The following is a 24,890-nucleotide window of genomic DNA, read 5'->3' on the forward strand; positions in this document are numbered from 1 at the left end:
CATTCCACTCATCTCCTCATAACACGCTCGCTCAACTAGACTACATCTTCTCCTCCAAAACTCTTACAGGCACCATCGTTGATTCCACAATTTCTAACATTATCATCTCTGATCACGCCCCTGTTAGCACCTCCTTTGATTTTGATGACATTAGCAAACCCTCTTCTCGCTGTAAACTTAATCATTTACTGCAAGACCAACTGTTTATTGAACCTGTACAATCATTCTTTCAACAGTTTTAAAATGAAAACCTTGATAGCGACACCTCCACAGCTAACAATTGAGATGTGTTCAAAGCTGCACTTGAAGGCCATATTATGGCTTACTCAGGGAGAAAGAAAAAACTGCATAAAGAACCCCTTGATCACTTATACTCTCAGCTGTCGTCCGATGAGCAACAATATTATCAAAAATTTAATACAATACATCTTCATCGTGTCATGGCCCTATGTTTCCAAATTAACAAGGAACTCACTGATCTGGTTGCTGGAACCATTTTAAAATATAAAACCAAGATATACCAAACAGGCAATAAGGTTGGCAAGTCCCTTGCCTCTTACCTAAAGTCTAAGAAAGAAAAGTTCTATATATATCACACATAAAAGACATTTCTGGCACTTCATATAATCATCCAAATGACATATTGAATTGTTCCAAAACATTTGAAACCCCAATCTCGTCTGAAAACATTTAATCATTTCTTAACAAAATTAATAGATCGTCCTATCCCCAAACTAACCTTGCTCACCTAGACAATGATATTACACTTTATGAGATCACTCACGCCATTAAGGGTTTGGGCAGGGGTAAAGCCCCTGGTCCAGATGGCCTCTCTGCCAAATTTTATAACACTCTTACTCATTCCATCGCACCTAAACTAAAATTTTTATTTTCCTACTTCATCTCTCAAAAATCCTGTTCAGGTTCCTTCTCTGAAGCTCTACTTATATTATTCCCCAAATTAGATAAAGACCCTACACTGCCATGTAATTATCGCCCCATTTCTCTCATTAACGTGGCAGGTAACATTTTTGCTAAAAATCTTGCCAACAAGATAGAGTCCTCTCTCCCTGCTTTGATTAAACCTGACCAGGTCGGGTATGTGAAAGGGTGTAATATCTCCTCCAATGCGAGACTCTTACTCAATGCTACTCATATTGTCTCCAAAGACAAGAAAGATAGGCAAGGCTGTGCGGCCATTGCACTTCATGCAGAAAAAGCCTTCGACCGTGTCAATTGGAATTTCATGTTTCAATCTCTCCATTGGCACGGTTGCGGTGAAAAATTCATATCCCTAGTTAAACTTCTCTACTCTTGCCCCAAATTTTCTGTCAATATTAATGTTATATTCTCACCTTTTTTCCTTTACTCAGAGGTACGAGACTAGGCTGCCCTTTTTCCCCAATTTTGTATATCCTCTCATTAGAACCTCTGTTGGAGCTTATCAGAACTGACAAAAACATAACAGGAATACTTGGAGGCACTTCATATATTAAAATTGCTGTATATGCTGATGATGCCCTCATCTTCATCAAAAACCCCAAACTCCACCTCCCTCATTTACTCAACACACTCCACCTATTCAGTCTAGTTTCAAGTTATAAACTCAACAAAGACAAATCCGAAATCCTACCTCTCAGCTCCTCCTGCCTTAAGCACGATGTTGATGTCTCTGGTCTCAAGTGGTGTAATGATTCCATTAAATATCTGGGTATTCACTTTGCTCCCACATTACATGACACTGTTAAACTCAATACACAAATCCTACTAGACAAACGTAAAGATTTAACCTCCAAATGGTCCCCTCTTTATCTTTCCTGGTGGCGCTGGCTTGATACAATTAAAATGGTGCTTTCCCCTATTATCCTACATTATCTGCAGCTTCTCCCAGTTCCACTACCTCTGTCTCTCTTCAAATCTATTTATTCTATCCTACTTAATTTCCTTTGGGGGCATGGGAAATGTAAAATAATTGCTGTTGCTAAGTTAAAAGATCCTCATGATCTGGGTGGGGTCAGGTTCCCGGACTACAAAGTATTTCACTCAGCATTCCTTATTAAACACTCCCGTTGCTGGTTTACTTCTTCACATATTTTAGACGACCCATCTTGGTTTATTGTAGAGAAACACTTGGTATACCCAAATGAACTAGCTGACCTTCTCTATCTATTTAATCATACCTCTATTGCTCTATCAGACCCCATTAAAGCCTCTATTTCTGCACTGAAGATCTTTCTTTTTCCTCATACTAAAACCCCTAATAAAAACTTCTCCCCTTTGCCGTGGCTCAATAAAAACCTTATTACCAACAGAATCTTGAGGCAGAGATCCTGGCTTAAAAAAGGTATTAGATTCATCCAACAAATTATAAGCGGCTCATCCATTCTTTCCTTCCAACAGATGAGGCAGTTATTCTCCATTCCCAATTCAAATTATTTTAATTTCTTTAATAAATTGGTCAACTTCTGTCTAGATGCTCTCCACCTCTTCTTGAATAATATCCTTTCACCGGATGTTTTCAAGTTATTGAAATTTATCATGATTTCCGACCTCAGGGCTTCTACATTTTATGAGGTTCTCACCTCAACCTATGTTGTTCAGCCTGTGCGTTTATTATGGGAAGCTGATTTTGGTTGCACTCTTGATGATCACACATGGTCTTTAATATTCTCCAAAACAAAAGGCATTTCGGTATCAGCTAATATTATACAGCATTTCCTCTTCTTCATTCATAGTGTTTATTACTCCATTGAAACTATCAAAGTCTAAGTTGGTTAATAATGACAAATGTTGGTCTTGTGGTCACCCTCCTGCTTCATATGAACACATAATGTTTAAATGTCCTTTTGTCTTTACTTTTTGGCAAGATGTATGGAAACACCTTAAATGTATATTTACGGTAGATGTTCTGCTATCCTTTTAAATATTGTTTTAGGTAGTTAAGCTGTAACATCTTGTGATTTCCAGACCTGAGCCAAGCTTTATGATTTATTTATTATCATTGTTTTAAAACTCATGACTGCCAATTGGAAGAACTTTCGCTCCCTTTATGCCATTGGCTGGTGGGACAACATCTGCCATACACAAAGATTGGAATTATGTATGGCCAACTTTCAAGATTCTATTACGCAAAATGGTCTTTTTACAATCGCTACTTAGACTGCTTCAATGTCTCCTCACATGGTACGTGAACATCAATGCCTATCTTACATATGTATGATTTTTATGATGTTATTTCTATTTTGTCAAAACGGAATTTAAAGTTATATTGCCCCCATATTCCCACTCCCACCCCACTCAGTCCTCCTGTTCTCTTGTTTGTACTTTGTAGTCCCCTGTTCGTCTTAACATATCATCATCATCGGTATTCTCATTGCAGATTTTACTGTCACACATTTGTTCCTATGCTGAACCATTATTCTCTTTGGGCCTCATTACACGGAATGCGGTAAATCATGGCGCTATTAGCACCATGGTTGCCGCCGGTACCATACCGGTACCACCATGGAGAAAATGGGAATTACCACCCTATTCCAAGGTTGGCAGGGCGGTAATTTCTCGATGGCCCTTCCCCAATCCCATTTTTGCCCCATAGGGCTCAATGGGAATGGGGAAGGGGCTAATTACAGTACTGCAAATTGCGGTAACGTAATTAGCACCAAGGTCCCTTTGCGGGTCCCAACTTTAACGGCTGATCTACACCAGCCGTTAAGGTCGGGTCCCGCAAAGGGACCTCATAGTAAGGTGGTAAGGGTTTACCGGTACCGGTAAACCCTTACCGCATTCCGTGTAATGAGGCCCTTAGTGTTTTCTTTTTTTTACAATAGCAGATGAGGTGTTTCCTCTACATTTTTGTATCCTTACTGAATTCTGCATGGTTATTAAAATGTATTATTGATATACTTCTAATAAAAATTATTAAACAAAAAAAATAAATTTCTAATGAAAGCCCATTGGTATCAGCGTTTTGGTCTCTGTGAACCACCTGGATTTCCTGTGGAAAAGTAGGCTCAATCTGTTAAAATCAACAGTGCGATGCTGGCCACCATGTTTGTCGTGGGGACCGCCTTTTGAAGATCACTGCTGTGCACATGTGTGCGCTGTGGAGATGCTGTGTGGTTCACCACACTCCATGGTGGATCCTAGATTCCTGTCTGTCACCATAGTCGCCAGAGCACTGACTCATGATCCACTACTGCCATGTGCGGGGACTGAGCACAATCCAAACGAAAGTGCTTAACCGCGTAGAACTCATCACAACAGGGGTTCAAAACCCAAATCCGCCTCCATTTCACAATTTGGGACCGATTGTGGATCAGGAGATACCTGTGAGCATCATGGAGCCCGTCTGATACTTAATACCTGATTCACCAGGCATAAAACTGGAGCACATCTGGAGGTGCCTCGACCATCCTCGGGCAGCCCATGCGCAAACCTTTGTGAATTGTGTTTGCCCATGAGCATCTCACCGAAGCAGCAGGCAGGTTCCAGTTCATGGCTTAGTGAATTTGGGATAAGGTAACAGGTGGAAATCAGAGATGCTCCTGGGCATCTCCACATTTGCGCCACGGGAGATGTGCCCCCCTATATGATAGAAAGAACATGCCCGTGGTCAGGAAGGAGCCCAAATGATCATCAGAATCATTTTGTCCAGCACACTGCTATGGTGGACTTAGTCATCATCGCTACAATAGGATAATACACGGCAGCCTCCAATCCTCTTATGAAAGCCTGTAAATAATTTTCATATAATGTATGGCCGCAATAATTTTCTTATTACAGTTTAGTTGTGACATTACTACTGACCTGTAAAAAGTAAGTGACATTGCTTTCAAGTCTTGATGCATCATCTATAAGGCAGTCGCCCTCAAGTCACCCAGCTACCTCTCAGAGAAACTCAGCATCTCTGGTGGAAAGCACACCACCGGAAGCCAGGACACCTGCAGACATCAAATCCACCACTGCAAAAAGGAATGGAGCAGAAAACAAGCTTTCTCTGCTGACGCCCCAAGACTATGGAACCTCCGCCCCGTCGGCATCAGACTCGCCCCCACGCTCCTACAATTCAGAAAAGAAACCCACCTCTTCAAGGAATCTCTCCTCAACACCTAGGTCATCACATCACCCCTCGCACCACCTGACTCACTAGATGCCACCCGCCCCTCTGCTCCCCACTGACCTGTACAGCTGAACCCCTCCTCTGTGCCCCTCTGTATCCTACCCCAGCAGTATATCTGTTCTGTTGTTACCTCTGACATGTGCTCTGTTATGTATCTGTATTGTTGTATACCTCTATAAACCACTCCGTTGCTTCTCAAAGCTTGGTCCACACTAAATAAAAACCATAATAATAAAATAAACATATGACACTATTATCCGTTATTTTACTGTGTTTGTGATGTCACAATTCCTACTGCTTGAGCCAGCACAGAGCAGAATTCCAGCTGCCACTGCAGCACTCAAAGCTTTGACAAGCTTGTCAGATTCCTCGCTTGTCAGATCGATTGCTGTGACACTTTCCAGACATCAATTGATCAGGATCTCTTTATGGTTGCTTGTTTCTTTTGTGCCCTTCTGGAATACAACTCACGGGAGCAATATGTACACATTATTAATTATGTTTAGATGCATTGTATAAAACTGCTTAAACTGTTTTTTCAGAAACGCATTAGAATGTGAGTATTCTTTCTTTTTAATCCAAACCATTTTGGCACTGATTATATGTATCATCCATTGGAAGATTCCTTACATTAGATTAAACAAGAGACCAGGTATTACCGAGGAGGGCAGTGTGTGGATATATCATAAGGAATAAAGCACCCTCTAGTGTACAGAAATCAATATTGCAAGTCGCCTCAGTGTTCTGTGACCTTATGAAGGAAATCTTCTGTGACTTGCAGCATCTCTATACTGTACAGTAAGGGGTACTTTATCCCATATATACATACACTTGTTAGTGTATTGCGGTTGTAGTTGACAGCCAACTACCCCACGTGACAATCTATTCTAGGAATTAGTGGGTGGGGCGTGTTCCCTTGCATCTAGACAACATTTCCTGCATTCCACTTTCAACTCATTACATCTTTAATTAGAATGTTTTACCTGTGGCTCTCAGAGCCCATCTCCACAATCTGTTATGAGGCAGTGCATGGCTGGCGAGCAGCATCTCAGAAATGACTTACAAACACATTCCACCATCTACTAATCTTTCCGTTCTTTAATTGTCTTTGTCCCTCATTACGGCATTTCCTTACGTTTTTTCTTCTAGTATTTTTAAGCAAAAAGCACAGCATTTGAAATGTGTTGTTTCTAATAAATAATTCAATTGAATTATAGTTTGACTTTCTTTATGATCTAGACCTCTTAAAATAACACCTAGAAATGCCCACTCCCAAATACAGTTCTTACATAAAGTTGTTTACAAATCAAGCTTTTCAGGGAGCTCTTTCTGCTCATAAACGTCCAGATTTCTGCTTTTCTGTGCCCCATTCATGACCTTCTTTGCCTATATATTTAGTTAAAGCCTCCATGTGCTTCTGTGACCTATAGTAATCCTTTTCCCTGCAGTTGCAAATCACATTAGAAGGGTTGGCCCTTGTGCTACTGTAATGCCTGGCCACCGCCACAGTAGCTTACCGCTCAGGGATTGGCGCCTGTATCCTCGCTGGCGTTCCTCGCTCAGTTTTCCCGACGCACAGCAGTTCTACAGTCTTCTGGGTCGGAGAGGCAGCGGACTGATCGCGGTAGCTGGTCTGATACAGCATGTCACGCAGCGCGTCCTGAGCTCCGGGTACACCTACGACGTTCACATGATGTTGCCATGGCAACTATGCAGGACTCCATAAAATGCTAACTCGCCCAGGACACGCCCAGGCTGCTTAGTTGTCTCCTGGTCGTGTTACCTTGCCTGCTCAGGTCTCCTGCCTGTCCGCTCTGTTCCTTTCTTGGCCCTGTTCTTGCCTACCTGTCTTAGGTGTGCCTGGCCTTGTCTGCTGTGGTTCCTTGCCTTTCTTCCCTGATCCTTCTCCTTTCCCTCTTGCTCTGGCCTTTTATCTGCCTTTTAGTGTATTTTTTCGTGGATCCATTGGATACGCTGCCAGAGTTCCTTGCACCATCTGGTTCAGTGTCTGCGCTGTCTTTGCACTGTCTTCGCACCACGGAAATACCAGAAGGCGAGCCCTTGGTGTGGGGGCCAGTGTCCAGTCATTCCTGAGTACCAAATCCACAGGGCGGCAGGGGGCTATGTTCTCCTGCTGCACAGTCTGCGTTACGAAACATGGCCTCACATCGTACGAGCTTGTCAGTCAAGACTCCACGGTCCCGTCGTCCAAGCGATTTAGGTATTTGACAGCTACCCCGGCATTTGTCACCTGCAAGAGTATTTTCAGCTTTGAAACACTGCATTTTTGACCTATCTTTTTATTTAAGCAAGTCCACCACTGTACAAATGTTCACATTTGGCCTCATCATGAGTTGGGCAGTAAGTGGAAAAAGTGGTGGGAACAAAATTACGGGCACGCTTATCACTCTATCGACTCCTCTGGAAGAATTACCGCCAGTAGAATTACTGCCAGCGGAATTACTGCCAAAAACCAGCAGAAATCATATAGCCAATCTGTCCACCAGCACCAGAAATAAAAATGGTAATTTCACTGCATTACAAGTGGAAATGCCACCGAAACACTGTCAAAAAATGGTAGTACCACTCTTGTGTATTTCTTTCTCACGGGTAGTGCCCATGGGACTCGATCCCTTATCAGTCACTTTCCCAGAGTAAAACGGATAAACCCACTCCCTTGCTCGAAGACTGATTCTGTGTACTCACAAGGATGCGCCAGATAACCTATAGATTTGACACATGTTTTGGGTCTCGGGCCTTTCTCAAACCGGGCTGTTCCAATGAAATAATGCATAAAGCACAGATGATGATATCAACATGCAAATACATTTATATAATGTACATTGTATTTTGGTGCAAGACAGAAAATAAGGGTTGGTAATGGGGAGGGACCTCAACCATAAAGGTGGATGTAAATGCAAACAGATAATGGAAAAGTAGCCACATGTGCACCTAATTGGCCACGAAAAGGTGTGTAAAGCCCACACCTTCCCCAAACACACTTCTCAACACCATGCAGCCACTAGCAGTTGTGAACCTTGCGATCCAGGGCCTCCTGCTGCACATTGAGCTGCGGAGGCATGTACAGCAGCACCACGGAGCGCAAGCAGGAGAAAGGTGGAGGAGATGTCATGCAAGGAGTGCGCCCATTCCCCAGGTCAGGCTGTCACTGTGGGTACTCGCTGAGTGGCAGCTCATTGTACTTTTCTGCCTTAAGTGCTGCCATTAGTACAGTAGCAGACATGTTGACCATTATGTCATGACCAGTAGTTACACTTGCTCATACTTCTTTAACGAAAACCTATCCCCTTTGCCTTTGCTTGTAGCTCTGGCTATCTCCAACTCCCGTGGCTGATGACAAATGTCCAGAACCCACGCACAGCACAGGAGGAGGCCTACAGTGAGGCACATATTAGTCCCAAGCTCTGCATAGAGCGTACCTTTGGACTGCTGGCCACACTTGATGGGATGGAGCCAGCGTTGCTGTGCGTGTGCAGCTGGCATGCTGGTGCGAGGTGCTTTTTTGGCAGGAGTCTTCTTTTGGATTCCATGGTTGTGGGGTGCAGGGTTGGAGGCAGAGGTGCTTGCAGCTGTATATGTGCCCTCTTTGCTCCCAGTGTCATCCATCCCTGATGTACTGAGCCTGGATCCATCTCCCTGGGTGGTCTGTGTACCTTTTGGGTGATTGATATCCAGTCACTCATCTATACACACTGATACATGGCAAAGCAAGACACTTGTGCATTTTGGAGGATGCTGACCAAGGCTAAGGAGGATGTCTACCCAACTATGGCTACATATGGCCTCTGAGGTACACACACATGGGACATGGTGTTTGGTGTGAAGTGCCCCTTGTGGATTGCTCTGTGGTTCCAGCATGGCCATCGACAGGGTATTTTGTCAGATAACACACACAGCACTTGCGAGGATGGCCTAGGGCAAGGACACATGGGGATTTACCTCATCATGCATGCATTCCCTAATTGGCATATGCATAGCTTGCATGACATTTATATGTGGGTCGATTGACCTTTGGGTGTATAAGGGATGCATGTGGGCAAAAGGATTTTCAGTTGAGTGCATGAGCATGGCCTGCCTCGATAGGTGCATCTTCAGGTTGCATGAGGTCACATGTCCATATCTGCAATGGTACAGTTCTATTTTCATAGTCAGGTGGAGAGGGTGTACCACCATGGATTGCACATGCATGTTCATGTCCTGGCATTGGTCCCACTGCCTTTTGGTGGGCCGTTGGCCTGGCCACTGTGGTCATTTGACTACACAGCCAGTCACATGCTTAGGCTACGTAGTCAAGTAATGCATTCACATCAGAGCAGTGACATTCCTATTCACCAGCCACAGGTTTATTTATTTTTATTTATTGTGCATTTGTAAGCGGCTTATACAACAAGGAATTGTGTTTCAAAGCACCCCCAGGGCAAGCGGGGAGGGAACATGAAAACAACAGTCCGATAGAAATATAACTGATGAAAAGGAAAGAGGTGGTCCTACTGGGCCTTGTGAGCATTCGGAGCATGCAATTCCAGAGAGAGAGAGAAAGAGAGAGAGGGAGAGGGAAGGGGAGCAGGTAAGTGCTAGGAGATTCCACAGAGGGGGAAGTGTCAGGAAGTCAACCAGTTGCAGGCAACAGGTAAGTGCCTGGCAGAGATCACTTGGTAAGGAGTGGTCACCTGCCAATACAATAAGTGCAGGCCTGTGAGGCAACACAGGCCAGTGGGTTTCCAAAGGCAAGTGCTGGGACAGGGCTGAGGCTGAAGGCGATTTGGCGGAAGGCCAGGACCCAGAAGGACACATGAGGGACCAGGCCACCAATCTCAGCGACTGTGGGGTTTAACACGGGAAGGGGAGGGGGAAGGAGGAGGTGAAGAGGAAAGTCTTGAGGAGCTTCTGGAATTTGAGGAGATTCGACTCAAGATGGGGACGGAGGTGGGAGGCTGTTCCAGAGCAGGGAACCAGCTGAGGAAAGAGAAAGGCCACCAACTTGCTGCTTAGAGAAATGCTTGATACATAAAGAGTTGGAGCCGGAGGATCGTAACGATCTGGAGGGAGAGTATTTAGTGAGAGCAAGTTGTAGATAATGTGGTCTCCGGCCCAGACAGCCTTTTGCATGATGCAGAGGGATTTTGAATGTGATCCTTGCAGCAACTGGGAGCCAGCGGAAAGATTTTAGGGCTGGAGAGATACGGTTCCTGGGCTTGAGGCCAAGCATAAGTCTTGCAGCCATATTCTGGATGAGCTGGAGTGGGAGGAGAGAGGACGAAGGAAGATTAAGGAAGAGCCGGTTGCTGTAGTACAGCGTAGAGAGTACCAAAGCTCTAGAGACATTGAGCTTCCGTGGAAAATTGAGGAAAGGAAGGATACCTCTAAGGAGGTGAAATTGAAAATGGGCCTTCTTGGCAAGGTCCAGGATCTTATCTTAATAACACTTGTAAAGCACAACATAAACCCGAAGGCATCTTGGCGCGAGGTAAGATCAGAACTAAGTGACATGCCTAGAAGAGTTTTGAAAAGAAAGGTCTTCAGAGAGTGACGAGAAGGCAAATGAGCCTCAATACTATGCGGGGCAAAAGGGAGAGCGTTCCAGCCCTTTGCAGCCGCTATAGAAAAGGCTTGGCCGCCTAGGTGGACACATCTAGCCCTTAAGGGCTGAATAGTCCTCAGGGCTTCAGAACTGAGTGGCTGAGCATGTTTATAGAAACCGAACTTTAGCCTGAAGGAACTCAGCTCCCAGTTTGTGAAGATGCTTATGGGCCAGGGACAGGGACTTAATCTGATCCGTCGTTCAACTGGGAGCAAGTGGAGTTGACGCAAAAAAGGGGTAATGTGGGCCCCAAATGGAGGATAGAGAACAGCCCTGGCTGCTGAATTTTGCAATAGCTGGAGGCGCTGAAGTAAATGTCTAGGAATGGCGAGATAAAGGCCATTGCAATAGTCAATATTGCTAATAATCAAAGATGAAATCACTGGAGCATGGAACTTATAGGGAATGAAAGGCAGAACTTTCCGAAGAGTCCAGAGTTTATAATGGGCTTTTTGACAAACAGAAGAATTTTGATCGGTCATAGATAAAGAGGCCGACATTTTGACCCCAAGATCTTTAACTGAAGAAATTGGGAGAGGGAACAAGCCAATACTCTCCAGCCAACACTTCGGGGTCCAAAACAATGAGGGTGAAGGTGTCCCAACCACCAACACCTCCGTTTTTTCACCATTGAGCTTAAGCCAATTAGAGGCCATTAAATCACCAATGGCCTGAAGACAATTTCTCAATCGAACTGCATTTTCAGGTTGTCTAAGATCCAATCACACAATTAACTGTGTATCATCAGCGTAAGACTAACACAGAAAGCCGAAAGCATGTATGATACGCAGGAGCAGTTGGATATAACGATTAAAAAAGTAGGAGACAGTGAGGAGCCCTGGGGAACACCACAAAGCAAAGAAATCAACTGAGATCAGAAAAGAGGAAGAGAGACAGATTGAGGGAGCCCCGTCAAAAAAAAGTAAACCAGGCTAACACTTGACCCAAGATGCTCGCCAAAGTGAGCCCGGTGATCAGGATAGGGTGGCCGATGGTATCAAATGCCACAGAAAGATCAAGCAAAAACAGGGCCCCCACCCTAGTCAACCAGGCGGGTCAGATCATCTATGACCGAGACCAGGGCTGACTCAGTCCCCCGACCCGGGCAGAAGACTCCAGAAAAGTACTAAGAAGAGGGGACACCAGAGATTCAAGTATTATTCATAAGGCAGGGTGAAAGAGAAATAGGTCGAAAGTTGTACAAAACTGCGGGATCTAGGCCAGGCTTTTTAAGCAGTGGGATGACGAGGGCAGACGTAGTTGGGTAAATGCCACTGTCATGAAAGAAAGGGACCCACCCAGTGGTTAGACCAAGTGATGAGCAGTGCGGGAAAACCAACAAGGTAGTAGGTAAGGTGAAAATAAGATCAAGGAAAAGTAATCAACTGGGAAAACCCTAAATCCGACATGGAGGCCATAAATTGTTTGGCCAAACCGCAAGTGGTTTTTTTGGTAGGGAGATTTAAGTCTCCCACAACAACAAGATTAGTGTATTTCTGACAAAGTGACGCAACCAGCCCGGGAAAATCATTGCAAAATCTGCGATCATATCCCGGGGGGCGATAAATCAAGAGAACAAATAGAGTATTACTGGCAGATAGAGTAAGCCCAACCAAAATCCCATCCAAATTAAAATTATATTCCAGCGGAATGGATCGTGCTTTAAAACTAGATTTAGGCAGTCAGGGATGGTAGAGGAAGTAAGGAGAGGATTAGAGTGGAGTTTGAAGAAAAGTTGGATGTCATCTGCATAACACTGGAAGTGGGGGGAGAACGTGGAAATAAGGTGATGAAGCAGAGCGAGATAGACTTTAAGAGCCAGAGTGAAAGGTTGGAACCCTGGGGGACGCCACAGGTCGAGATAGAGGTGGGAGAGGAGAAAGAGCCCAGGATAACCTGTGAGGGACAGTCACCCATGCCCGTAATGTAGGCATTTACTTTGACTCTTCCCTCTCCTTTACTCATCATATTTCCCTTATTTCTCGCGCATGTCGCTACCACCTCTTTAATATCCGTAAAGTCCGTTCTTCTCTCACATTCCATGCTACCAAGCTTTTAATCTCCTCCATCATCTTTTCTCACCTTTTCTACTGTTCTTCTCTCTTTTGCGGTCTCCCCGCTTCCCATCTTGCCCCCCTTATATCTCTCTACCACTCTGCCTTCCGTACCCTCTTTCTTTTCTCTCCCCATGATTCCATCTCCAACTCACTTTCTTACCTAGGCTGGCTTCCTTTCCACTCCTAACTTAAATTTCACTTCCTTTGTCTCTTCATGACCTTTGCCCCTCCTTACCTCTCCTCTCTCCTCTCATTCTACACCCCCTGTCGCTCCCTTCGTTCTGCTGATTTCTTCTTACTTTCTGTCCCCCCACCTCCTTGTGCCTCTTCTTGTTTCCGCTCCTTTCTTCTCCTTGCCCCCCTACTTTGGAACTCCTTACCTTTCACTATCTGCTCCATCCCCACCTATTCCTTCTCCACTCCTCCTTGAAATCACTCCTTCATTCCCCTCCCTGACATCTTTCCCCTTTCCCCTTTTTCTCTCTCCTTCTAGTACCCTCTTCCTTGTTTTCTTATATTTCCCCGTCTCTCATAAGATCTCCTTTCTTCCTACTACTCACTTTACTCCCTACTCTCTCTCCCTCTTCTCCTTCCCCTCCCCCCTCCTTTCCTCTTCCTTCTCATATGCAAATTGTTCTACATGCTGTTTTTCTGGTTTGATTCATGTATACTGTTATTGCTTCTACTGTTCCATGTTTGATGTTTTCTTGTTGTTAAACTGTAAAGCGCTTTGAATTAAAGCGCTATATAAACAATAAAATGCAAAAACAAAGAGGTCAGCCAGTCCAGTGCCCGCTCTGGGATACCAGTGGAGCATCCAGTCAATGGATGACTGTATGCCCCAATTTTCGCTCTTCCAATACCATGTGAAGGATATTGCTAGACTTTTCCTCCCAGGGCATGAGGTTGAGTGACTCTACCGTACCAGCTCCTGTGGGAGCTGTCTACCGCTGGTGGATGGGCTGTGGGCTGCAGGCCCTGGCATTAAGCAAAATGCCTGGGGTAGCGGAAGTGCCATCACACGACCCATAACCTCTGATGACAACACAGGAAGTGATGTCATTTGACCCCACCAAATGTGACATCACTGGAAGTGATGGAACACAACCTTTCACCTCTTAACAGAACAGGAAGTGGCATCACATAGCCATGTTTCTAAGTACACTATGAAAAATATGGTTACGATATCACTGTAAAGTGATGTACATTTAGTAAAAGAATGGATCACCATATGTATCATTAATATCAGCGCGTATAGGGCCATTTACCAAATTACTGTGAATGCAAGCAGACGTCCAAGGCCAAACAATAATGATGTGTCATTATACAGCACTTATGCTTAAGCGCTTCATATACAACAAATATACATACAATATCACCCAAACTGTACTGGTACTAATTTATCAACCTCAGCAGGAAAAAAGGCTGAGGGCACCTTTGCTAGGAGCCGAACCTGCAATCTGCAGATCACACAAACATAGCAGCAGCGAGCGCTCAAGCCACTGAACTATCTTGACGGCTGTAGCTATCAGAAAACCAGCCCAGCCACTCCAGAAACAAAGAGCAACATGCTGCTGGCCACATCCCAGGATCCTGAATTCAAGGGAAAAAAAAGTTTGTTTTAAATGTTCTTTTTTAGGGGTAGTAAGGGAGACCTCTGGTGACCCCTAAATGACGTCCCTGGCCTTAAGTCCATTCCACTGCTTCCTGCAGTCTTCATTGTAATGTGGTATGGTGCCAACCGCCACAACCTGTTTCCTTATTTCTGTCCAATTGCCATTTTTCCTCCAGAGAGAGGTTTTTTTCTGTTGTGCCCCCAAACAATTCCTCAGCTTGGCTGACGCCTTCATCCTTAAGGACCTAGAGCCTCCGACACACCACATTTGGGCTAACTCCATTGCATTTCAGACACCTTCCCTTTGCCTTTGTCTGGAGGCATGTTTAGCACTCGTGGGTTTGGATGGCAACAGGAAATGGGTGATTCAGAATGGATTGCGTTTTTAAAGATGACTACAGCTGAACTTTCCGTACAAATCCGAGAATGTTCTCGTTGGGCAAAAATGTGTAGATTATTCAAATCAAACAATCCATGTGTGTTTATTAGGTAACCATATGTCATATCTAGTTAGAGAACCTTCATGTGTATTTCACAGTTCATAATTTATTGGACAGTCTTTAAATAAAACTTAATATTAAAAAAGTGTAGCAGAGAAAAATAAATGCAGACAAATTTGCATATCCACCAGATATCCAAACAAAATGAAAATTGACATCAAAGGCAAAAATAAAAGTTCACATATTTTAAACAGATAAACAAAGTATAAGCCAAAAACATTTTAAATAGCCAAAAAGTGCATAGTGTAAACAATCACTTATTTGAATTCCCAGTTCGTAAAATCAATTATAGAGATCATCATACGTTTGTGTGGGTAACATCAGATCATGTTAAAAACCTCAAAAGCGGACCTGATACAGGCGATTATGGCGATTGGGCAATACACATATAAACAAATATGAAACCCCTCTGAACACAGTGAATCATGCCGTGTTTTGAAATCCATCACATTTTCCATTAACAATTTTGCTAAAACTAGATTTGATTGTTTCTTTTTTTAATACATTTTTTGGGGGGAATTATAAAAAAATTCATAGACATATCCTTGTGAATCAAAAAAGAACATTCACGTAGTGATCACTAGTGCTAACCAAATTATACCATCACCACACCATGTGTATTGTGACGGTAACAACAACACACTTGTTGAAAACATTTAAAACAAGATTCCTACATCTAGTGCTTCTGAGGAATCTGAATAGCCCAACTAGTTTCGGCTCCTTTATGTCAGAGTCTTCTTCAGGGTTACACAGCACTGGTAATGAGGAGCGTGGATATGTCACTTTGCCAGTAAGGAAAGTGATAATTTGGTTATCACTCTTGATCAATAGATGAATTGTGTTTGCTGATTCAAAAGCATATGTCTATGAATTTTAGAAAAACATTCCCCAAAATGTGTTTTAATAAAAAGAAACAATAAAAACAAATTTTAACAAAATTGTTAATTAAACATTTTGTGGTATATTTCAAAACACAACATAGTTGACTGTATTCAAAGGGGTTTCTATTTGTTTATATAACATCAGAACCTGCCCATTCATTATAGTACCATCTAGGTGACCAAGGGAGAGTTTTTAATGCAAGTCTACTGGTGATTTATGGGAGCTGAATCAAATTAAATTCACGTATCTCATATTCGGAAAGGCCACACATCTGTGAGGGCAGGGTTGAGGTCCATGATGTTTCGGCGCCTCCCAAACAAGTGCCTTCATCAGGATCAACCAAATAATTAATGAGGACCAAATGTATTGTAACAAGAAAATAAAACTAAGTCATGTTCATAGAATTCTTGGACATCAATCTAGTGGTTGCAATGTGTACAAAAAAGGTGTGAAACAGGGAGTATGCTCACCAGACAGCTGTCCCAACCCAAGGGAATCATTTCCAGATGGTATTCATTCAGAGTTATATGTTTTATATCATCATCTGTGTAATCAAACATCCCTACAAGGAAACATGCTGTTTGTGTACTCGGCAGTAATTCTGTCGGTGGAATTACCATTTGGTATTTCCTCCAATATCCTGGTGGTAATGGTAATTCTGCTGAAAATTGGAGGAATGACTGATCTAAAATGATTTCCGGCTGCAATTCTGACAGAGAGAATTACTGGTACAGCCTGGTGCGCTCCCCGGTACACTAATAATGTGGCTGCAATTTTGATGGACACCACAGCGTTAACCAGGGTTGGCCTTAGGGTAGGGCCGCCCTGGCCCGACCACATGTGGCACCATTAGCCTCCCGGCACGACAGCCTGGGGGAGTCTTTTAAGGTCTCTCCAGGGCTGGCATGGTGGGAGAAGATGCGATGAAATGAAATGCCCCCCGCTCTCGGGAGCAGAGCGCATTCACTGCTTAATTTGTGGGTGTGTTTGCCAGGGCTCAGCACCAGCACTTATTCCACAGCACTTATTGTCTCAGACTCAGTCTGATTATGCTGTAGTGTTTTGGAAACTTTATAATTTATCTCTCATTCAGTAGTTGTCACACAACAAGGGGCCTTGGGTGGTGCATACATCACCTGCAATGGCCTCTAAGAGTTGCAGGTTTTGCCCTAAATATGCTGACACTGTGGGGCACAGACGTGGATGGTGGCACCAGTGGGCTGGGAGTTGTATGCCCCAATGTGTCCCAGACGTGCTGACGCATATTTTTCTTTTACAGATTAAGCACTGAATTTAATAACAATAGGGTGCATCAGGGCCTATTGAAAAATGTGGCTCCCACCGCCCCGCCCGCATGACATGGGCCACGTAAAATATGTGTTTTGCTGCCTGGGGCACTGCGGCCTGAATTCCCGCCCAACTCCTAATAAGGCCCAACTTTTCAGGTCATTGTAATGCCTTTTTTGAAAGGCAGGTGGCTGCAGAGCTCCCTGGAGACTTACTGCTAACACACAGCGACTTCATTTCCGTCTTGTTGCCAGCTAAAGAGGCAAACTTCGTTTTTACAGCATATACAGATTGATGTAATGTGCCTGGGTTTTAATAGCTATAAATAAATATGTTTGTGGGGGACCCTCCTCTGAGAGTGAGCTGTGGACTGACACCCCAGCGCTGACCATTGTTAGACTATATAAACTAAAAACAGACTCATGCGTCCTACCTTCCGAGTGATGCGGGGTTAAGCCCCATCAAAGGGCCTTGATGGCGTGCTAGAGCAACGCATAACACAATGCGTTGTTCTCTGTGTGCGTGGTGTCCTAGCGGTGTGTTGTTTACTATAGTGTGTTGTTATCGAGCACTTATGCCTCTAGAAAGAGACACTTGAAAGGAGCACAGGGCTAGGTAGGGCTGAGTCCCCGGCTGACTGCACCCGGTAGGGCTTGAAAACACCCCTTCCTGTCGGCGGCATTGCCACTTGTTCCAGGGGTTGCATGCTGGCAGGGTGTGCAGCCAGGCGAGAGGGGATGGGCCGCTGCTGGGAGCGCCCGTTCATGCACACTGGCACACACACATAAACAGCAACACAAAGAGACACCCGATGCTGCGCATGCCCGCTCACAGGAACTTGGGGTGCACGCCTCATTAGGGACGGACAATGGTGCGGGCAGGGCAGGCGGAGAGAAAGGCCATGGGGTCCAGCGACGGTGGAGCAGGGGTCAGCGCAGAAATGCACCCCAAGACACTGGCATTGTGGGCAGCAGCCGCCGGCTCTCCCACTCCTTTTGTGCTTCGCGCGCATTCCTCAGCTTCTATGTAACCCCCAAATTATGTGTGTGATTATGGGGAACAGAAAGGGCGCGGGGTGGCGGGGTCGGAGAGAATTGGGGAAGGGACAAAGAAGAAAGCAGATGAATGGCGTTGCCTCGGTCCATGTAGAGAAATCCCAGGCTTAGAAGAGAAGGCCTACAGACAAAGCATTGGCTCTGGGGTCCCTGGGCCCCCACAAGTGAGAAAAAGAGCAGACCCAAAAATGGGGACGAATGTGAACAGACAGAGCGCCCAACTACGCATTAGCTTTGCAGCCGCCTGTCCCTCCTCAATTGCCAAAAAGAGGCGACCCCAAATTCAGGATGTCCTTGAGCAGCGGGGCGCGCAACTGTCCTATGTCAGGTGTTAGCAGCCCAACCCCTCCTGGTTGCTGCTTTTCCTTCTGGCCCTAACATTTTTGCGCTGATAATGGAAAGGCGAGCCTATAAGTCCTAGGGTTACATATCTTATCGTCTGCTGCTCCCACAGCTCTATGCGTTTGCGCATTTGCATCTTTTCTTATTGGAGTAAAAACAGGGGGCAATCGCCCTTTACCCCACTACCTTTATATTTTTTCTAGCACCTTACCCCTTTATCCATCTGTTTTATCCGTTCCCTAAAAAAGGAGGAACGCCGATGCAAATGCAGTAGATCAGGGGCCTGCAACCTGCACCTTTCTAGGTGTTTTGGACTACACCACCGACGCATGCAGACGACGCTGACGCGCTCTGCCGGACATACCTTGGATGCTCTCATCTGACCTTTCTATCTCTAACCATTCCACTACATCTCTTTCCTGGTCTGACCATTCCCTCCTGTCTTCTCATCTGGATCTCTTAGGCCCCCCTGCTAAGCCTCTGCCTTCTCTGCCAATCTCCTTCTCTGTGATTCGACCAATGAAGCGAATGCCAGTTGCTGCTTTTGCCACTACTTTCCTTCCCCCCGCCCACTCCTGCCATGCCCTCCCAAACTGACTCTGCCCTTGCTAATCTCCACCTCTCTATCACCAACACCCTGGATATTCTTGCCCCTGTTGTGAGGATCCGCATGAATCCTGCCTCCAAGCGCAACACCTGGTATGACTCCGACCTAGCCTCGCTGAAAAGCAAGTTCAGAGAGGCTGAGAGGAAATGGCGGGCGTCAGACACATCCTCTGACAAACTGGCCTGTCGCCTGCTCCAAAGGCAATATAGACTCTCCATCCGGTCTAAGAAGAGGGCTCATATCCAAACCCGTATCACTAGGGCCACTACCAACTCTGGCGAAATGTTTAAAATCTGCAAGGAACTCGCCAACCCTTCAGCAGTTTAAACATCTCCCCTGCCATCCTTGACCCTCTGTACCTCACTGGCCTCCCACTTCCTTTCCAAAACTCAGGACATTATGTCCTTGCTCTCCTCTACCCCCTCCTGCTTCCCTACCCAGCTCTCATGCCTCCCTTGGCTCCCCTCTCCACTTCCCTACTTCTCTCCTCTTTCTCACCATAGCACAGGATGAGGTCTCTAGACAAGTCCTCTCTATGAAAGTCCTCTCCAATCAGGTGCTCACCTGCTCCTCCAGAACTATCAAGGACAACATGGCCTCTATTGCACCTTCCCTGGCTTATTTCTGTAACCATTCTTCCTTTGCCACGGCTCCTTCCCTCACCCCTCAAGCACTCCCCTGTGCACCACCTCCTAAAAAGCCCTATTCTTACCCCTCCTGCCCTGCTAACTACCGTCCTATCTCCATTACCCCTTTCCTGGGCAAGCTCCTGGAGAAACTGGCCATCTCCCAGCTTAATCTCCATACTGAATCTGTTGGCTGTCTCCATGACCATCAGTCTGGCTTCAGAGCTGCCAAAAGCCTTGAAACAGCATTTGTTGTGTAGGCCCTTACAAATAACCAATACATAAATAACTAAATGATCCCTCAAGATTTGACTGCTGGATACGGCTGACGGGAGTTGTAGTCCAAAACATCTGGGGAGCCAAAGGTCACAGACCCCTGAATTAAAGTGCACAAAGATGTAAAGACATGGCACCAGTCCAAAAATGCAAAGGAAAGTACAGCCAGGACTAGATGAGCCACAGACGCCTGAAATGGTTCAATCAGGGGTCTGCAACCTTTGCATGTCCAGATGTTTTGCACTACAACTCCCAGCAGACCCAACAAGCCTAGCCAACGGTTGAAGATCATGGGAGATGTAGTCCAAAACATCTGGAGAGCCAAATGTTGCTGATCCCTGTTTTAAAAATACACATCGTCCGGTGTGTAGATTTAAAGGCAGGGAACATGGGGTGTAGCACCCCCTTTGTTTTACGTGGTGTCTGGTGAAGTGCATCTCTTGTCTGGTCTGAGTTATTTGTTGGGACCAGTGCAGTCAATGGGGCTTCATCAAAGCCTCATGCTCTTTATGATTGGTTATTTGTAATGCGCTTAATACCCAGAGGTTTCTCAGCGCAGACCGGGGATCGAACTTGTGTTGCTCTGCGTTGTCTTGCTTCCAAGGCGAGCGTTGCCCCTGAGCTATCCTCCCGAGGCTCTTCTTTCGATTAGAATTTAAATCTGATGGCTTTCCTCAGGGCTATAGTGAAAAAGACATTTCCGCAGCAGGCAGCAATGAACTGGGAAGGACTGGTATGGTCCAGTTAATCGCCAGTGACCTTTGATCTGAAAATGACCCACTATAGTGTACTGGGCATTTAATCAGTGATCGAATTGAGCGGAAACGGTCGGGAGCGGTGTTCTTCTGCTTTTTACGACCATATTCAGCATTCTATATAGAGAATGTATCCATTCATGTCCCTATGCAAGTGTAAAGTTGTGATAAAAGCCTTGGTTACTAGTGATTTTGGCTATTGCAATGCCCCAGGTGCAACACTTTGTCACATGTTGCACAATGCGTCCACCTACCCTCTCCCCTGCCGAGACCAAAGTTCCATTACTTTTTTCAGTACACTTCTTCCACTGGCATTTATACCACTCCCGTTAGCACCACAGTGGTCCTCCGGCGGCGTGGCATGCCTGAGTGGACATGGCATATGGTGCCCACGCCTGGGTCCCAGACCTTGGTCTGTGGAAGGGCAATAAGGCAGCGGGACTGGGAGGGAATTGAAGAACCAGGAGGCACCCAGTAAGCGGTGGGCAAGGAAAGGCTGTGGGGGCTGGGTGGGGAGCAGGGGGGGAATAGTCTGCCTGTTTAAGGCTGCATGTATGTGGACTTTTCTAATTAGAGTGAGATGAAGTGTTGACCATTAAGTCGATGGCTGTATTATTGATAGTAACACCGATACAACCCGTAGGTGTACTCTGAGTGCTGTTGGCTGTATGGGATGTGCTCAGCACCCCAAAGCAGTGTGGTGCCCACTTCAATTGGATGTGCTTCAGCTTCCTCAATCCACACGTGGTCTAAGCAACTAAATTCAAAATGACTGTGTAAGAAAGAGGGTTAACGGAAGCGGAAAGGGGTCCAACCGATGTAGCTGGTCGACCCGTGTACATGTGTGAGCCTAAAGCGAGAGTGGGGTTTGAGGTACAAGTTCCCTGACTTACACGAAAAGCGCAAGTGTTCAGTAGTTCAGGCTGTGGGAGTCCGTTTGCATAGTCCCATGTCAGTGGGATTTGCACTCCAGCCCCGCCTCATGTTCTGAATCCTGCAAGTGCCAGAATGGCGCGAGCATTAATATTTGTGAAGACAAATTTGCATACATTTAGAATCATTGTATGCAAATTGATCTGAATATTAATGAGGCATATCCTACAAACCCGGCATGGATCCGGCCCTCGAGGCCTGAAGTTGGACAACTCTGAAAGTAGGAAAGTTAGTCCCGGGAGGATAGCTCAGAGGCAACGCGCTCCCCTTGTAAGCAAGACCACATAGAGCGACACAGGTTTGATCCCTGGGTCCTAGCTTAGAAACCTCTGGGTATTTAAGCGAGTTATAAATATGCAACTAAAACAACAACAAACAAAAACATTCTGTAACAGCACCTCAATGCCCCCGGGCTACGTGAGTGCTTTAAAATTGCAAAATAAATAAATAAAGAGCCCAGTCTTAGCTTTTAAACCTTTAGCGCCCAGCATTTCATGATTTGTTGGTCATGACATATTGGCAAAGCAAAACTACGAGTCCCAGAGTGCACACTGCTTTTGACTGAGAAAACAGGGCTTCATGAAGTAATTAGTTAAGGTCATGGCTCTACTAGGTGATACGCAAAGACCTGTTGGAATGTAGTCCCCCCTTTGAAGGGGGGGTATCCGTCAATTACTGAGCTGACTAAAATACTGAATGCGAAAAAGCCAAAGTTAATTTTGGGTTTTTTGCCGCAATTATATGTGGCGGTGACTTAGAGTAGTTCACTATGTAAGTGGAATATGGGGGAGCTCAATGGGGAGTTTACGCCTGCATATAATTCCCTGAAGAGAAAAAAAAATGTCTCAGTGATCACCCAGGTCCCTTTAAAGCTGCCCAGTGACAAGAGGGCGCTATTCCATCAGCTCTGGCTTCCAGGCTCATACCACCTTTCAAACTCTAAATCTTAATATCGTATAGGAAATCCAAAATGTGGGGAGCCAAAGGACCAGGACAGGCAGAGAACATCTCACATTAAAAGGGGATAACACAGGAGCTCTGCCTCTGCATGCCTTTTGGAAACACCTGTGTAAATGAAGAGGTGATGTTAGATGACAAAAGTGCTCTGCCATTTGTCAGTTTCACTGCTACTGAGCAGCTGACCCACGCAAGATATACTGCTGCCCCAAATGTTTAATTTTGAAATATTATAATACTATTTTATTTCTTATAAAGTGCTACACAACCATAGGTCTCAGAGCACTGAAATAACAGAAGACATTATTATCCTTGGAGGATAGCTCAGCGGCAACGTGCTCGCCTTGGACGAGCAGCACAGGTTCGATCCCCTGGAAACCTCTGTGTATTTAAGCGCATTATAAATACGCAACTAGGACAATCAATTCCTCTAACAGCACCTCGATGCGCGCGGGCTGTGGGAGCGCTTTAAAAATGAAAAAAAAGAAAATAAAAAAATATCCCACAGAGTGGTACTCACTTTATCGACCTCGGAAGGATGAATGGCTGAGATGACCCTGCTGGGATTAGAACCTACCACAGCAGGGTGTGCAGGGATAGCAGGGGAGAGCTATCTAACCAGCTGTAACAATAATTATAATGACTCCCTAGCCCCCACATATTATGTCTCAGATACGCTTATGGCAGTAGTTTAGCGCTCATAAGCTATGATCTGCCTTTTTGATTTTCAGATCGGCTTGGGGGATAGGATACAATAGATGACAGCTTATGGAAAGTTAGGTGAATAATGCCAGAACTTGTTCTAATTATAAACAGAACCCAAGTCCTTATTTTCTATGAGTTTTTATTAACTTGTGCTATTATTATTTGACATAATAGTAATAATTTTAATGACATCAAAAGGATGAAACACCTTGTCTTCCCTATTGAAAATTCTGACTGGCAACTTAGAGATCACACACATCTCATCAGTTGTCCCTGAACCCACTGAGCTATTCCATGTTGGGGGTTACTTTGTTGCATATATCTGAACCCAACCAATTAATTAATCACTAAATGATATGTGGAAGAATGTTTTTTTCACCAAGCGTGTCAACTTCTCAAGTAGTTATTCATGTTAAATTTGTGGAAAACACTGATTTTAGTATGTACACAAATATCTCCTTTCATTGCATTGAACAATGTAATGTGGAGCGCACCATAGATGTAACCTAAGTACTTTGCTGCACTGCCCTGCCATCTTTCTGAAGCCATTCATTTTCTGTTGTGCTCCTTTGCTTGTCAGAGGGAACTCTACTTACTTTGCCTACCATTTCTATAATGATCTCTTATATGTTGACAGGTTTCTTTACTATGTGGTTTGGGTCTTTGCAACTGAAGCATTGTACGTTGGAGTAAAAGAAAAGGTCGGATGGAAGATGGTGGAGTCTATTGCCTGAAATGCAAACTATATCAGAAACGAACCTAGGCTAAAACCACATTTTGTATCCAGACTATGTGATCATTTGCAAACACTTTACATCACTGTGCATTATTTTCCTTAACTGGCAAAACCTGAATCGCCTAGAAGTGAATGCTTGAAGTATGCAATACAGAAAAAAACTCACGCATGCTTTCTTGACTGTGGTGTTGTTTCACGTAATAACATTGTCCATTTATATCAGTGGTATTCAAACTTGTTTTATGCTGAGCCCCCCCCCTATTGATTAACAATATTGTTACTGTGCCCCCCTTGAGTAAAAATATTGTTGACAGGTCCTCTCAGTTTCCATACCTGCTTATATTTTCCATTAAAAGCAGTCACCATACTCCGCTTTTGTAGCATCTGGGGCCCCCCCAAAAAGCCTTCGGGCCCCAAAGAGGGGGCCATCCCCTCAGTTTGGTGAAAGGTGGGCGGTCAAGGGGGTCTTGGAGAGTGCCTTACAAAATTCTGCATAAGAGTCATGAAAGGATGTGGTAATGTATTGTTATATAAGTGCTCTTGTACTGCACCCTTCTGCCACAATCGGTGGTCTTGCTGCGCTTGGCTCTGTAAGGAAAAGGGGATAGGGTCCTTAGTGGGACATGGGAGATACCCTCTGTGTATGAGTGTGGCAGGGAAACATTGCAGTATGTTATCCATAGGGAAGATCTGATAGACTGCAGCGCTTTGTGTCTGGTTAGCTGCTGACGGGGGAGCGTGTGAAAGAAGGGAAGAGTTTAGTCTTGGTGTGCTCATTATTAGGCCTCTGGTGGCTGGTTGTGTGGGTGTGTGTGTGTGTGTGTGTTGTAAGGTGG

At 45.0% G+C, this 24,890-nt stretch overlaps 1 long non-coding RNA gene across 1 annotated transcript in view; it reads left to right on the top strand.

Annotated features, from left to right (window-relative positions):
* LOC138498701 (uncharacterized) overlaps window positions 1-24,219 on the top strand; it is a 40,890-nt gene extending 16,671 nt beyond the window's left edge. The window contains exon 2 of the long non-coding RNA XR_011278845.1: window positions 23,956-24,219. This is a non-coding gene — a long non-coding RNA (uncharacterized lncRNA). The remainder of the gene's footprint in view (window positions 1-23,955) is intronic.
* The last annotated feature ends 671 nt before the right edge of the window (window positions 24,220-24,890 follow it).

The sequence above is a fragment of the Ambystoma mexicanum genome, chromosome 5q, assembly GCF_040938575.1.
Source record: "Ambystoma mexicanum isolate Mex_15411 chromosome 5q, UKY_AmexF1_1, whole genome shotgun sequence".
Taxonomy (NCBI): Eukaryota; Metazoa; Chordata; class Amphibia; order Caudata; family Ambystomatidae; genus Ambystoma; species Ambystoma mexicanum.